Raw genomic sequence first — 17,603 nt, 5'->3', positions numbered from 1 at the left:
GCTTTTCTCGAATTTCCTCCTCCTCTCGCGTCTCGACGATCACATTCGTTCAAGAAAACGGAGAAAAGCGCGTCCCCTCGATCTCGCGATCATCGTCCGTACTTATCGAAATTCTAGATTTTTCATCTATGTCAAGATCGTATAAAAAAAATTCGCTCCGTCATTGGGGAACGCGATTGCCGAGAATATTCGTTCATCTTTATCTTGTATCTTCGTCGCGATTTAACTTCTCTCTTGCGCAAATGCGCTCCTTTTTCTCGTCTGGCGCGGTCTTTTTATTCTTACGGCTGAATCACGACGAATCTATAAGAACTCGAATGTAAACTTGTCAATCGTTATTCTCGATCTCGCGTGCTCAAATTTTATGAATTTTCGAGACGTGCTATTGTAGCACAAACAGAACATCGAACAGAAATCGAACCCGTCTTCATTGAGGAAGAGCAGACGGAAGTTGGAGCGAGCTCAGGCTCTTCCGTTTCGCCGCGAGCAACACCGGCGAGTTCCTTTGTGCTCCTTCCTCTCTTTTTCTCACTCTCTCCCTCACTCTTTGAACCCTTCCATCACCCTCAGCCCTGCCGGCGGTTCTTCCTATTTATTTCTTTGATGCACAATAGCCGTCTTTCTCTCTCTAGACCGGCCGGTCCAGAGAGAGATAGACGGCCGTTATACGTCGCAAGAGACACGCTAATTAATTCCGGAGGCTCTCTCGAGACGCGACGAAGCGGCAGGTTTTATAAATTTCTCTCCTTCTCCGCCTTACGCCAATCGCGGGCTCCTTTCATTTCGCTATATTTCGCGGAAGCTGGAATCAATGGACGCTATATATTAGTATCCCGCTCCATTATTTCAGATGGCTACCAAAATGCAATTAAAAGAAACTCCAAATTCGACTGCATGACGTTAATGAGAAAGCGAGTCACTAATAGTGTCGAATAAATGTGAAACCGATTTTAGAATCGACTGATTTCAGGAAGACGCAATCATTAATTATTTATTAGACGTTAAATATCACGGATTTCAAAGTGACGTAATAATAAGTAAGATCGACGTTAAATATCACGTAAGGAATTTCAAAGTGACGTAATAAATAAGATCGACGAATCTCCAGATGCAAAATAAATCACCGAGTTAATAGCTGCTTGAATTATGCAATAATATGATTATAATACAGGAGAAGACTAATATTAAATAATATTAAGAGATTCGATTTGACAGTATTAAATTATTAATATCTAAATTTTCGCAGATATGTACAACGTAAGAAAATCATAAGGAAAACGTTCAGTTCTGATTTCCTTCAAGGGCCAAAGGCTCGGAAGAGTTGAGAGTCGCGCGTTTCCGGCTGTCGGGAGAATCGCGGGGGACGTAGGCGTCATGTTCTTCGTTATCTCTCTTTAATGGGGCACTTTCTCGAAATGTCGACGACCAGGTGGTCTGCGAGCGCCTCATACTGCTTACGGAGACGCACCAAACAACGTGCAACAAATAAGTAAATATAAAAATCATGGTAATGGTCACATTAATCATCTCATTATCATATCATATCATATCATATCGTGTCATGTCATTTCACGGTCATCGTCATATCATTAAAGACTCTTGCTTGTATCGAGAGGTGCGTGTACTAAAAGAAGAAATTAATAATAAAAAAAAAAGAAAGTTAAGACCGGAAGGGGACGGTTAAATACGTGGAGAGGAAGCGCGAAGGCAAGGAGGACATGGAGAGAGTGTGTGTCATATGTGTACTCGCGTGTGTGTATGTGTACCTAAGAGCGTATGAATTTCTTCGTTCGCCGACAAGACGGTAAAAGGCGGCGGGAAATTGAACGACAGTCGCCAAGAAGATCGCAATCGAGAGTGTCGCCAGGAAGAAGGGCGGTAGTTCTCGATTCCAGAATACGCGCGACGATATCGCCGTATGAATGGAGAGAACTTGGACGCGAGATCGATGTTTCACGTATCTCGCCGGGAACATGATGGTGCCCGAGGAGGAAGAATACGATCGATTGCGCTGCCATAGGGTGTCCGCCCGAGTTTCCCTTGGAACGTACCCCACGTAGATATCGCACCGCGATAACCTGCCGTCGATTCCGTCGAACGTTATCGTGGCACAAGTTCTCGCTCCCTTTCTTGCTACGTCTGCCTTGTTCTGGCATTGATAAGTCCGTGGAATAACAGTGGAGGACGTATCGACTGTTGTACCGGCCCTCTTGACACTATTAACGTTTCGCAGCGATGACTGAGGACTGCTGAGAGGGGAGACGCAAAATTATCGCGGAGCAAAAGTGCTGATTAGTAATTCAATTCCGTCGACGGTTAAGTCGGCGATTAAATATTCGAGGTGAATTATTGCAACTGCGATTATGCGATGTTCGCATCGAGTGTCTGAAGTATTTACTCTTACAAGGAAAGATTTGCGACTTCACGAGTGTGTGACGAACATCGTGGAAATAAGTAAGCACAGTAATGAGTAAATATCTCCCGACTTGCGCGCTAATCCAAACACGTAGAGGCACAGGAATAGCTCTGCCTCGTAGCACGTGAAAATACGCCAGGAAGACTCCTGGCTCCTTGGTAATACAAACACGTATAAACGCGTGAACGATCATCACGATGTTGAGGAAGAGCGACTGCGTCGCCGTGGAATGTCAATTTCGACGGAGTTTCTCCGGGGAAACGTCGATATTATCGTATCGAGACGTGTGCTATGCTATCGTGGAACGTGAGTTCGCCCGAAATTACGCTTAAATACCGACATTACGGCGAGGGAAAATACGACGTCACGAGAAGAAAAGGCACTATCGATTATGCTGTCCTGTTCGCCTCACGTTCGATCTTCTTTCCCCGTTGCCTAGAAATTAATCTGACAACTTATGAACTTTATTTAGCAATTCCGTAATGGGAACTAGTATTCTCGAAACAAATCTCAACGCTGTCACTCGACGCAGTCGCAGCAGAAGCTAGATCGAAACCTAGTTTTTCCCCATCACGATCCAGCCAGAAATCACAATCGACAATCTCGATTGTCGTAAGAAATTCACGTAGAACGCCATAACGTTTACGAGGTTTTCGCGTCCACGTCGCTGACCGCGACGCTGCAATCGGGAGTGCTCTTATCGTTAAAGGGATTAATCAAAGTTTCGCGCCGGAGCGAGCTAACGGAAACGGAGAACGGCGAGCGGACGGAAAAGGACGGCAGGATAATCGAGTTCTCGCGCCATCCGTTTCGCTCTCTCCAGCTGCTGCCAGGAGCGGTTACGAGTGGCGGCTGTCGCCGCGAGAAATCGCATTAGAACCAAATCAAATACGGCCTCGCGCGCGCGCGCAGGTGGATGGTCCAGGAGGACGGTGGCCGGGCGGAAGGGAGGAAAACGAGGCGAAGTTTCCTAATCAGCGACGAGAATGAAGGGCACCGTTCCCTCCGCGGAATGCCACGGGAAAATACGATTTATGGACCTGACGTGAGAAAACTCGAAGCTCTGCGCGCGCGCGTGAAAGTCCGCTCCGAGATATTTTCCGGTCGCCGGGGCGGGTCTAATCCGGCGTTTCCGCTTTTGATAATCCGCCCGCTTTGCGACAGCTCCGTTGCGTAAATCCCGCGCTGATCGATCGTCGCGTGTGTGCGCTCGTTTTATCAAATCACGTTACGGTTAAATAGAAATAATACCGTCGACTGGATAAAGTCAATCAATTTTGCCCGGAAATCCCGGAAGCCCTTTCGGACGATTTCGCGGATCGCACGCACGCATGGATTAGCGAGCGAATCTCGTTAACGTCGCGGCGCGTGCACAGTTGAATTATAAATTCGCATTGTCAGCGACGCGTAACCCGACGTAACAATATCAATTATTGCGTCGCGAAAGACGAGGTCCACCGCAAAGTTAACTAGATCCAAAGATACACACGGGACGATCCTTTGTAACCGGAAATGGAGAAGGACGTCGCGTGGAACAACGGACCGGCCGCGAATAATTAACGACACCGGGCCCTTTGCGCAGGTAGCGCAGGATGTTGACACGGCTTGGGTTTTTTCAACCGTCACTCTAACTAAGTGTACTTAATGGCCAGCCGTAATTACGGCACCGGTATCGTACGTACTCCTTGTCGAGATATTACCAACACGAGACGCGCACGGCGGGAATACGAGACTCCGCTACATTTTCCGCGTCTTCTCGCCGCAGAATGGACGTGGCGTGTAAAGCGAAACGTCTGACGGCTGGCGAACGTTAATAATGTAGCTATTATACAACAAACGCGCTTTCTGACGATAAGATCGTCAGAATTTGTGTGTGTGTGTCGAATGTATTTTACTTTTTAATTAAAAGCGCAAGTTTTAATTTTAAATTTCCTCGCGCCGGTGCATCTAATATTTAAATCTGGGCTGCTGTATCGCATTGTCGAGGTGTAAATTTTAAGTCTACCCACGCTTTCTGCCTTTTCTATTATAATACATAATTTGAAAGACGGATATTGTGCCGAGTATTGATTCACAAAAGCCGAGCCGCTCCAGTGACGTTTTAATGAATTATAATGAACATTGCGATACGCGACACATAACTTCCCGTCTTCGTTCGTTCGTTCGCTCGCGTCGCGTTGCTTCCAATCACGGTAGCTCGTGTGCGTGCGATGATTCGCTTGGGAAATTACCGTAATGCGCACGATCGCGCCGATGTTTTCAGGACCACGGGAAACACGGCCTTCGATCGAACACCGCGGCAGGATTTATTTGCATATTCAATGCATACGCAACGACTTTTTCGCCGCGCGTCCCTGACTTTGCCTCGGACAGCTAACAGTTTCCGCAGAAGAGCAATATTAGCGAACTCGGTCGTTTCGCGTTCAATTTGGCATCGCCGAAGAAATCGGGGCGAAATGTAATATTCAGATCCCGTCATTACGAGAATATCGTTACCGTATATTCACTTGATACAGGAATAACTGTCGGAATCTATAATCTAATTGCGCGCGCGATTTGGAATCGAGGTTCCACTGATTTAGAAATAAAGATAGAAAAAATTGCAAAACCGATATGTCTATCGAAAAGTCAATCACTGGCGATTATCGGATCAGAAAAAGCAAAATAAAACAATCATAGTCGACACGATGGAAGAAGCGACCAAAGCAACCTACAAGTCACAAAAATTTATTTTCAGAATCGAGAGAAAAATCGTCGACAACGTACGTAGGACTAACGCGGAATGCGTGTCACTGGATTTTAAAAGATAATTTCAGACTTTTTTACGCGTATCACGCGGTGGATCTTACGTCGGGGCTTTTTTCACGGTAATTTCGAGCATCGCGAGGCTAAAAGCAGCGAGCGAGCCGCCGCTCGTATTTCTTACGTCAAGCTTCGCGTTCTCGTGACGTGAGATCGCGATCCCGGGCGAAAACTTCCTCAGGTTCTTATCGGGTTTCGGAAAATTGCGGCTGGCGTGCACGCCGCGAGTATTCGCATAAGCAAGCAAGCATCAGGAAATTAATCCTCCGCGAATTGTACGGGCCCCTCTTTAAATAACCGATACAGAACCTACGCCGACGCCGCGCCGTTCCGTTCCGTTTCCGCCGACGCGCTCTATCACGCGGACGTAATGCGCGCGTTTTGCGAGTAACCGCGGCCTTTCATCCGCTAACGACGTCAGTGGTAAAGATCTTTAATAATCTTGACTTGCAGAACGCGTACTTAATCCTTGCGCGTAGTAGTAACAAACGTATCATCCTCTTATGTCATAATCTGTGATGTAATTAATGTGCGAAAGAATCGATCTGCATACAGAGTTCATTGTAATGACAGATTTTAACTTTAGAAAGTCTTGAAATGAAAAATTTATATACGTGACGTAACATTCGGCGAGACAAATATTTTGTGTATGTTTATTTGATTGACGTGCGATTTTTCGGAGATTTTTAGAAACTTTTAAAAATCAAATTTTGTCTGTGCTGATAAGTCTAAAAAATAACGTACTGAAAACCATTGTCGAAATCAGAGATATGTTCGAACAATCTCCGAGAGCAAAGATAAAAGAAAGTGTTTGTAACCGTCGAGATAGGCAAATCGCAGACAATGCAAGTTGGAGTAAGTCACTGTGAAGAACATTATTATATTATTTTGTTAACCATAAAATAAATTGTTTTGACTTCCATATTTTCCACATTAATTTTAATATAAACTTGTCAAGAGTGATTCTTTTATCACAAAATTGCTCTCAGGGAAATTGTTCATTAAATTACCAAGTAGAGAAATAAAGATAATAAAACAGTATCACCAGATGCAAAGATAATTAACAAACGTCGCACCGCTGACTGATGCGTCAGAAACGCGATTGTTACCATCGCCGACATAAATTCCGCAAAAATAAAAACCGCTCGAATCCGAAAGAGAAAATTGCCCGACCAGCGTGCACTCGCCGAATAATTAATACCGTGATATCGACCTACGTAACTATACGGTATTACAGCTCCGGTCGCAACGTCGCTACGAGTCTCGCGCGATTAGTTCGACTTTTAGCGAGCCCGTTTTCAGCTCGGAGCAGCTATTCGTTTCAACGTGGCCTGCTTAGCGCGAAGCCGCGCTATTAATCAGGGCCTCTATCAAGGAGGCCACGATTTTCTTACTCAGGCGGGCTCGATTTTAGGTCCGACCACGTACGACGCTCTGCAACGAAACCGTTGCCACCACGGAAACGACCGATACGCCCGTACGGCCGTAATTATTATGCCGCGAGATCGTCATCTCACACGCCACGGACGGTTCGGAGTAACGCAACCGCGAATTTTCTGTCTCGGGATTTTTTACATATTTCGCGGCGAGCGAAAACCGATGCACGTGTAGTAACAGAAATAAAAGACAGAGACGCGCCGCGCAGCGGTCACCGTTGATATTCGATTTCCGTTGATTCGCCATCTTGCGGTGTGTATATGTTCATATCGTGACGCGATCTGTCATAATTCATGGCGCGTCGCGGCGCTCGATTACGCAACAAATAAACGATGGAAAGTCATGGAAATTGCAGTCACCCCCGGACCGCGTTACATGCGCGAGTCAAACTTAGCTCGTCACCATCTTGAAAATATGAGCAGCGACATATTAATTGAGTGTCGAGCGCAAGGGAAGCACTCATTAATCTCGGCTGGCAACAATGAAGTCTCGACGCGGTTGTCGCGGAATATGTTGCAGTTGCCGCCGCGCAAGACGGACAAGAGACGCGAGGGACAAAAGGCGGACAATGCGGTCGATTAATTACGTCGCGGAAATCCCGTAAGACGTATCCTCCGAAATTCCGCGAGACGGAAAACGCTCTGGAGAATGCTGGCTGGCCGCGACATTAAAGCCACCCCCGGACTTCGCGGTCACGCGTGTTTAACGACTTGTGTCGGGGAATATGCAGTGGGGTGCGAGTGCGTTAATGGCGGCGAGACGCGCGGCATCCCACCCCCATACACCCTTCGCGGTCGACGGCCGTCGTATCCTCTTTACCTTTGGCCTTTGCCGATTAAATCTCCGGCAAACTGCTCTCTATTAAAATTGCACGTAAAAGTTTGAATTATTTAATATTAACGACGTCGAAATATTTATGCTAGGAAATTGAGGGAAATTAAGAAGACGTTTACTAAGCCGTCTTCTGAAATCCTCTTACACGCAGTTTCGAAGTTCAGTATGATTACGTAATAACGAATTGAGATATTCATAGAACGATTTGAGGGAATTAACTCTGTCGGGGTTCGTTGGAAATGTTTATGTAATCGAATAAAATAACGTGCAAAATAATAAAGTGCAATTCAATATTTTAGACACTCGACATTTCAGATATTACACCTCAGATACTATTAACGACCTCGTTGCCCGTCAAAGTCGAGAAAATATTATAAAGCAATAAAAATTCTGCTGTCTTGCTTCATATCAGAAACCAATGCGACAGCGAAATCGACGAACCGCATTTTTCTGCGAGTGAAAACGTCACTCAAGAAAAGTGACGTGTTTTTGAAACTACTGTAAGATCAACTTTTCGACTGCAGGACGCCGCCTAATTAAATTTCCGAATCAAACAGTGGATTGAACGACATTTTGCGAAACAATATAGAAGAGCGTACAACGCATGTACTCTCGTACGTACACATCCACCGGTACCATTAATACGATCCAACGATTGTACGGTCGATCGAGCGCGCGCGATATTCTGGCTTAGGTGCTTAGTCACGGGCGAGCGTTTGTCAAAGAGCGGAGGACAAACGTCATTAATGGAAATCGGATGTCGCGGCTGGAAGCGCGCTTGATTGACAATGATTTCGCTCTTTTTGCGCGCCGGCCCGCCATTGCGCGCGCGCGTGGCGAAGTCTTCATAAAACGTTTCAGCACTAAAGGGAAAAGGAAAAAAGCGAATAGTGCGGAGCACTTGAGTGCAATTTGTGCACCCTTTTGATTAAGAAACATTCTCTCCTCTCCCCCTCATTCCTCCCCCGTTCTCTCCATCGCGAAAATTGTCGTGCGGGAAAAAGGATTGCTCGCTCGCTCGCTCGCGCGCGTACGGTCGTTCGCTTTTATCGTCCCGCGCACCCCTTTCCCTTTCACCCCTGCATGGCAACGAGGTCGGCGTGGGTGAAATTCTCGTTTTCAGGTTTTCAGATTCGACGACCAGGACTTCCTTCGCGCGAGACCTATCGACGTTCCGTATCGCGAGTGACGAGAATGTGTACGGGCGTCTGAGATGTAACCGGTAACGATGAGGAAAGTACGCGTAAAAAGAGATTGCACGATACTTTGCGATAGGAAGTCTTCTTCCTTTCTCCCCCGCCTCTTCAATAAAAAGTAAAATGATCTGAGCGTTTCCTGTGCGTCGCGAAATGTGCGGATGTCTGTCAGTGTATCTGCTTTCCTCGGAATTTTTGTCAATTATATTATTAGCCGATCGATCTAATGATGAAAAAGAAGCCCGATTACCGAGTAATCGCTCGGATAACGAGCGCGAATTACAATCATCGCGAGTTTTATAACAAGCCGGTAACGATACTCGCTCCGGAAAGCACCGAATGGAGAACAGCTTGCAGAGGATCTTAAGCGATTCGCGCAAATGCTGTCGGCGAGCTAGGCAATTTCCGATTCGGATATTAGCGCAATATTCCCGTAATGGCGCAAATAACAGTAAGCCGAGTGCGTGCCGATGCGATATCTCGATATGCTCGCGATTAAAATCGGGATACATTTCCAGTGATGATATCTCCAAGGCACACCGCGCTCGTTACATGAATTACGATATTCTAAGTGACGCGCGGTTCAGCCCGTTAATTACCGCGCTCTCTTTACGTTCCTCGTTTAATGTTAATGTCAAAACTTTACACTCGCGCGACTTTCCTTAATGACAGAATCGACGCTAACGCTGATGCGTTTAAAACGACGATATAACGTGCGGTGCTGCGGACGATCGTAAAGGTGGCGTAAAGAAGGGCGCAGGAAAAAGAAAAAACAGGCGAATGTCGATAAGGAAGTTTATGTTACGCATTTATCAGCATTAAGGGACTTGCATCGGGACGTAATTGGATCTAAATTACACGCTCCGAACTGGACTCGGAGACTCGAGATAGAGACGCGCCGATAGATATATCCGCGCGCGATGTACTAAAGAAGACGCCAGCCGAAGCGGATGCAATTCCCGGGGTGACTAATTGCCCCTCCGCGACTGTGATTAATTACCGCACCTGCCGTAATATAGCAGCGAGCTTTAATTGCGACCGACGTGGAGTAACCGTTGCAGACACCATGCGCGTCCGCGTTTCTGATTTTCCCGTTTGGGAAAACATTTGTGCGGAAATCTACGCTTTTTCTGATTACGCGTTTGGGTAGGATGGAAAGACACGCAAAATACGCGAGTGAAAGAGCGCAAGAAAATTTCAATACTGCAGACTTGCAGTAGAGACAAAGAAAAGAACGTAATCAATGACTTAAGGAGACTGACTTCTTTCATATCATCATCACATTCATGACCCTTCGCGAGTTCTCGCGAAATATCGGCCAGGCATACACGTTTTTCAGCGCAGTGCTGCAGCAACTTTCACGACTACGAAAAGAAACGTGCGTGCTGAGATCCGCAGAGCAAAAGTAGTAAAAAGGCTTCGTATATCTAGCCGATTCTCATTGTTATCACACGGCGCCGTTTAACCTACTTACAAAGGTGATCATTCCGTTTAAGGCGGTGATTGTCACACGCCGTCTGAAAAACGTGACGAGCTCTGCCCATGCAAGCTTGGATGTGAGATTAAGAGAGGAAGAAAAAAATTAATAAAAATTTAAAAAACAGAAAAGAAGAAGAGACAAAAAGGAGAAAGAGCAAATAAGGGGGAAGATGATAATTAATATCCGATACGTGCACGAACTTTAATTACTCGTGAGAAAAAGAAGCCTATTTATTAAATAATTCCCGCATATACTTGCAGCAGCGCTTGCAATCGTGCCTCGGGGGGAACAGTTCTTCCGGTTATCACGTTAAATAGCCATGTTAATGATCGTTCCTTGCTCTCGAGATGACGTTAGTAGAACGCGAAACGGAGAGCTCAATCCGTCTACGTTGCAGCTACGGATCGTTAACTGCGAACGAGAGGTCCTCAAAAAGGTGCCACGGCGAGTCGAGGACGGCATTAACGGTAACCGCGCGATTAACGACGCCAAAGTCCACGAAGGCCACAAAAATAATTGCAAAACTTGCCGATATTTATCGCGCCTTTCACGTATAAATTAAGTGGATTATTATTAATGCGTGTCGTGATCAAAGCGGAGACGTTTGCAGTGAGTTCGCAGGAGTTTGTGATTGAGAAAAAAGGAAAAAGATCTCGCAGAGATCGCGAATTAATTATCAACTCGAGATCATGCAATGTTACAGTTTGATCGCGATCGTGTGATGTTATGCTGCGGGAAATCAAACTCATTTTCATTTTCTCCAGATTTGAACGCGCGATTTGCTCTCGAATCGCCGTCACCTTTTCGAGACGCTTCCCTCTCGCGACTCCACTGATCTACTGATGATGAAACTTCGACCAACCCTGGTGCGCACGTTGCACTATGAAATTGGTAACCAGCTACTGGTATTATGCAAACAAGAAGTGACGACGCCTAGACGACACACCGATATATCATTCGGGGCAAAACGTATCTACGTGTGTACGTGTGTAGGATCGTGCGCGCGCGCGCGCGTGTATCAGTAAGATGCGTTACGAGCGAATAAGTGGCAGAGAATGCATGACGATAACAATAATAATTACCCAATTAATTAACAGTGAGGTGCGAACATAGTAGCAAGACAGAATAAAAAGGTATATATTAACACTACTTCACGCGGCGTCGACCGGGTGTGTATCCGTGTGTGTACGTGAGTGTCATACTCCAGAAGACAACTATTCTCACTGAACAACCAAGTCAGACAGTTAATTAACCAATATGTTATTCAAATATAATGCGTGAGTGCTAACGGGGTGTCGGGATCAGAGAACATGGAAAGACCTGTAGAAGAACACTTTGTGGCCTGCGGAGAGGACGAGAAAGAAGCCTGCCTTTTCTCTTCCTTCTCTCTTGTTCCTCTTTCTCTCTCGTTCCTTCTTTCTCCCTCTCGCTTCCTTTCGAATGAATGAACGTGTGTGGAGGAATTTCTCTGAGTGTCTCGCGTTTCCTCGTCGAACACGCTCGCGATCGCCAATCGTCACCGCGAATTCTTCCCTTGCGATCTTTACTCGCGAGAGTGATATTCCGACGTCGCGACTGCACTTGCTGCGAACGCGATACTTTCCGCGAACGTAATATTTTTCCTTTTTTTATTGGCCAGCGAGCTTTGATGGAGCCGCATCGTCGATCGCGATGGTGCTTCCCATCGTAAAAGTACGAAAGATTAAGCGCGAGCGCGTGGAACACCGGCGCGGTATTTCCTCGTTCTACGATATGGATCGTGGAAAACGCGGCGTTTTAATGATGAAACGCGCGCACGTGGCGACGATGCTGGCACGGAAAAGTGGAAAAGAATGAAGACGGATGCGCGGATCGCGACGTTCTCCGCACTTCCGACGGAAGTAATAGGCTTCCCGGAGGAGAGACGGCAGCTGAACAATAATCGGCGAACAGCGAACAGTCGGATGAAAGGAAAAAGAAAATCAACGTGATCGAATCCGCCATGTAAAAATCGACGACGAGTAACTACGTGATGCAAGACTGATATTTCGTCTCACGTGCTATGCATCTGTGTGTCATAATGTACGTGTGTTTTGCGATGGTCTCGGAAGGGTGTAAAAAGGGCAAACGAAGAAAATGGAAATTTGGGAATTTGAAAGAGAACTGGAAAGGCAGGAACTTGAACTGGAAGAATACTTGAAGATGTGACCGAAGCTGGCAAACAGCGATATAAAGCGCACAAAACAATACGAGATTCAAGATTATATATATATATATATATGTATAGAGGGTGAGTTAAGAGATAAGGTGGATGTGCGTGTGTGTTCGTGATAATGGAAGTGGCACGAGAGATCTCTTTTTCTTTCTCTTTCGCCTCTCTCGCTCACTCTCTTTCTCTCTCGCTCTCTTTCCTTACATTTAGCTCTCTCTCTCTCTCTTTCTTTCTATCTTTAAGAGATCATGGATAGTGGAATGTTAGTAAGTACGCTCAAGAATGGGAGGAGCCGGAGAGAGTTTCCAAGGTATTATTAAAGCTGCGCCTTTCTGTCTTGCAATTATTTTCGAATTAATATTTAAAAAAGTACAGTTCTGCTCTCCCTACAATGAAATTCTGTGCGTCTTGTCTTGTCTGAAAATCGGCTGATTAAATACGTCGACCCTGCTTATTCTCATTGCAATTGCTACAGCATTTATTAATTCCTCCAGAATTCAGTAACTCACTGAGAATAAATTAATATCGCGATCCACATTGCTGTTTCATTATTATTTCACGGCTTTCTGAATCTCGCAGGCATCAATCAACGAAATAATTGCAGAAATTGATGAAACAACACAATTATTACTCTTCGTGATTACATTCGAAAGCGGAATCACGATCTTTCACGAGATCAGACCGGACGTCCTGGGTTATACACAAGGTTCGGGAGATATAGTGGACGGTTCTGGCGGACACGAGAACAGTAGTAACTCGTTGCAACGACGAGCCAACGGTGTGAGACGGTCCGCCGTCGAGAAAGAAAAAAAAAGATAAAGAAAAGGAAACGGCGGACTCGCGTGTAAGCAGCGTTTCTCTATCCTAAGACACATACGTGATTAATAATAAAATAGGTAGAAGCATGGGCCGTTTATTAATATACCTTCGACTCGCCTAGACAAAAGCGTGCGGCTACTATTTACATATATAATAATGATAACAATCAGATATATATATATATAGATATACAGGGTGGCCCATTTTAATTTATACAGTCGATTTTTTAAAAAACTAAAAGAGATACGAAAAAATGTTTCAGACAGACATGTCACGATTTCGAGGGGGACATAAGATGATACCATTGGTTTGACCTTGAATAGTCGTTTGAAGGTCACGCGAAGATCACCTTCAATTTCTTAAATTGAAACCCCAACTTTTTATTGCAGATTCTTATTCCCCATCGAAAAGTAAGTAACTTTTGTCTGAAACATTTTTCCGAAAAATGTCATCTTATGTCCTTAAAATGATCTTCAAGATGAGTTTTGAGGACATTTTAAGGACATAAGATGACATTTTTCGGAAAAATGTTTCAGACAAAAGTTACTTACTTTTCGATGGAGAATAAGAATCTGCAATAAAAAGTTGGGGTTTCAATTTAAGAAATTGAAGGTGATCTTCGCGTGACCTTCAAACGACTATTCAAGGTCAAACCAATGGTATCATCTTATGTCCCCCTCGAAATCGTGACATGTCTGTCTGAAACATTTTTTCGTATCTCTTTTAGTTTTTTAAAAAATCGACTGTATAAATTAAAATGGGCCACCCTGTATATGTACGTGGAACACACACGCATGGACGACGATCGCCGAACGATGATCGTCTTCATGCATGAGTATACCCGATCAACTTTGGAAGATGCAATAATATATACGTATCATGCTGTTTGTATATATTGCAAGTGGATTAGTAAAAGACACGCCGCGACGTGAACAATTCGTGTGTATGTGTTTGCTGTATGTACGTGAGTGTGGATAGCGGCTAACTTTTTAATTTGGACATCGGTCTGATCTCGAGTCAAAGAATTGATTAGAGGAGGGAGGAGCGTTCGAGATGATCGGATCTCGGTTTCTCCTCTCTCTTTTTCTCTCACGGCTTACTTTGTTGGCGTCTGTTCTGCGATTGTTCTCTCCTTCTCTCTCTCTTTCTTGGTTCTTTCTCTCTTGGCTCTACAAGCACCTCGAAACTCCCTCGGACTACTCGTGGTGGACGACGACGGGATACATTCGGGATCGGTTAGAAACAGCTTTCGGGAAAGAGACGCGACAAAGTTTCATCAAATCAAATGGGCAGCATCTCCCGAGGGTCTCCTCCGCGACCGGAAGTGACGGCGGTCGGGTCACCGCGATACCGCGCGTGTCCGCTGCTGCTGCTGATCATTCCTCGCTTCGGATCTTGCTCCATCAAGTTTTGTTCGCGATATAAAAATAATGCGAAATTTATTTCAGTCTCGCGTAGTTGCTCTTCACGAAACTCTCTTAATTTTCACAGCAAAAAGATTTTCACGTGCGTAACGTGTGGCGTTACGTCTATCCGTTTGCGCGACTTCCTTTTTTTAAATTCGCGATTCAATAATAGTCAAGAAACGTTATCTAATTTAATGCGAGTTAATGAGTGACGTCAATTATTATACTTTGCTGTCGGTACGTTCAATAGAACGTGCACAACGTTCAGAAAAACTCGCGGGAAAACGCGTCGAGTCTGAATGAGTCACCGTGCGAGATACTTGCTTCCACTTTCTGGAATCGTCATTCGATGCAGACAGCTGCGGACGCCCGGTATGCGAGGTGCAACGACCGGCCTTATAACCAATGGGAGCTAAATAATGATAAAATGCGGAAGGCTAGCTAGTAAAAATGCAACAGCTCGTCTAACAACTACGAGAACTAACACCATTGGTTATATCGGTATATGTATGTACGTGTCATTGGCACATACACGGTGTCGGAAAAGCGCGCGCGCCGTAATTACGCTAATCGCGCCTTTGTGTCGAAAACGTCGATTTCATCTTCTAATTAATTCCAGCAACGGTAGCTACGTATTTTCCTTTAATTTCGTTAATTGCACGATTGGCAAAAGATGAATAAATCCAGAAAAATATACATCTGTATTTATATATATATATATATATATATATATATATATATATATATATACTGTCTAATACACGATGGCAGATTTATTCAAGATATTATCGGTTTGCGCGCTTTTCCCACCTCAGTTTCAAAGTATCTCTTTTTCCAAAATGCTGCACTTCATTAGGGATGCCACATTCCATTTACATTGACGAAGCTTTCGAGAAAAGATCTCTCTCACAGAATCACACACGATCACTCGCTCGCTTGTTTTATCACTAATGGCACGTTGCTTTTGCAGCATGCAGGAGATGCGCTTGTTTTTCTCTCTCTTTTTTTTTCAAAATCCTATCGGCGGTACAGAGCGTCAGTGTTGAATTGACTATCAAATCCGACGCGTGAAATCGTCGTTTCGCGTGCATCCTACAAAAGCAATGTGACGACTGAAAAATTGGTACCGAGGCTCGTGACGGGATCTTGTCGCTTGAAAACAAAAATTCAGAATAATACCGGGATTCTGTAAACTGTACGGATAGCGATTGCATCAATCCCCGATAATGCTCTTAATAAAAAAAAAAAGAACAAACGAGAAAAGTCAGCTATTTTATCTCTGACAAATTTCTCTTTGTGACACAATATCCGCGTCGCGAATGAGCTACCACTTTACACGTTTACTCGCCGCTTCTCGCTAACGCGATGGCGTGCAAGTGCGTGAGTAACGAAATCCCTCGGAACAATCTTGTTGCAAATTTCATTGAAACCTTCAAACGCCTCGCTCAGCCGGCAGCACACCGCACACCGGCGGCGTGTTTCCACCTTTACGGGCCTCGGTAATTATACGCTCGTCTGTTAATAGCGTGTTGTTGAAGTATCAGATCCCGTCACGCCCTCGGAATCACTTAAGCGACTAAAAGCGACGGTGACACTTGCATACACACCATTCGAGGCAGAATCCGCGTGCGCTGCGTGCCGGCAGCTTCGCGAACGCCGGTATTTGCATTGCAAACGGTAAGACGATAGTGCCATTGTCGATCTGACGCTTTGGAGGATTTCTAACGTGACGCCGCATGCGAAACCGTTCGCACGCATGGCGAGCAGTTTACGGGGTGCGATATCGGTAACGTGTTCGAGTGCCGCCGCGAAATAGCGTTCCCCGCTCTGTCAAACGCTATTTGACATACGCGTATGCGACGTTAATCCGCCGCGGAATTACGTATGTGCATTGCATACGTAATTTTGCTTATCGTAATGGGAGAATATTCCTTACGCAAGGAATATCTCGTTTCTACAGGAGTGTCAAGTTACTTTTCGCGCATAAGATAGGCAAAGCTGCAAAAAAAAAAACGACAAAAAGTATGAGCATGGATTAAACCGCCCGCGGTTGATCGCGCGCGTGCACCGAGAAACGAGCGGCAAATCTCTCGCTCGTGACACGGTAAAATGTCGGGGCCGCGTCGGGCTGGACGGACGGTCGCGTTTCCTTATCGCGGGATTTTTATTTCTTCTTTCGCGAGAAAACTTGCAGCGGAAGGAGTCGCTTCGCCGATTCCGCGGACGGGGATAAAAAAGTGCGCATCGCACATTCGAAAACTTGTCGGAACTCGTCGGGGTGCTAATTACGTAGCCGCGGATAAAAGAGTTTAATTAGTTCCCGCGCGGACGTCCCCGCTGACGCGTCCCGTCCGCCGGAAACTGGAAGCAGCCCATTTCGCGTTCTGTATCCACGTACCGTGATTGGTCATTACGGGCGCGGATGCGCCGCGACATCGACTTCCTGTCCGCGTAGAGCTCGTCACGACCCAGACGAACCGGATTCGAGCGTAATGGCGTAATCGGCGGGTAATACGCGCGATCGCATTCTTCACGGTCCCGGGGAGACGTTACACTTGTAACATTTACGTCGGTGAATTAATTGCAAACTATATATTATTCGATTTCGTGGAGATACATTTAGCATCGAGTAATCGGATATTGGAATATCATTTCCACTTCCGGCACCGGCGAGCTTTTGTCTGCGCGCTAATTGGTCGCCGAGCGCCGTTAATTGGAAAATCGATCTGCCGGATCTTAAAATAGTAATGTAGTGCCGATAAGTGTTTGCTCGAGAAGCCGACTCCAGGATTGCAGCGGGAAAGAAAGAAAGGGAGAGGGAGCATAAATATGTTGGCTAGAAGCGTAATACCAGTTTGCGTGACTTTGGTGCATTCTCGCTTGGAAAAAAACTTGCTTACAAAGTGACACCGCCGACCAAAGTATCGTCGGCGAAATGATGCAATGTTAAAGATATTCTGGAAACTTGGAAGATCGCGCAGCGAGCAAACTCCTGCAAGACTTATCTTTCGCGATATTCTTG

General features: G+C 45.5%; 1 protein-coding gene across 10 annotated transcripts in view; it reads right to left on the bottom strand.

Moving 5' to 3' along the window:
• LOC105275019 (RNA binding protein fox-1 homolog 2) overlaps positions 1-17,603 on the bottom strand; it is a 298,261-nt gene that overhangs the window by 71,510 nt on the left and 209,148 nt on the right. The gene's annotated exons all lie outside the window — the stretch shown is intronic.

Source organism: Ooceraea biroi, chromosome 8 (assembly GCF_003672135.1).
Source record: "Ooceraea biroi isolate clonal line C1 chromosome 8, Obir_v5.4, whole genome shotgun sequence".
In the NCBI taxonomy this organism is placed as follows: domain Eukaryota; kingdom Metazoa; phylum Arthropoda; class Insecta; order Hymenoptera; family Formicidae; genus Ooceraea; species Ooceraea biroi.
This window is presented reverse-complemented; position numbering and strand designations above follow the sequence as displayed.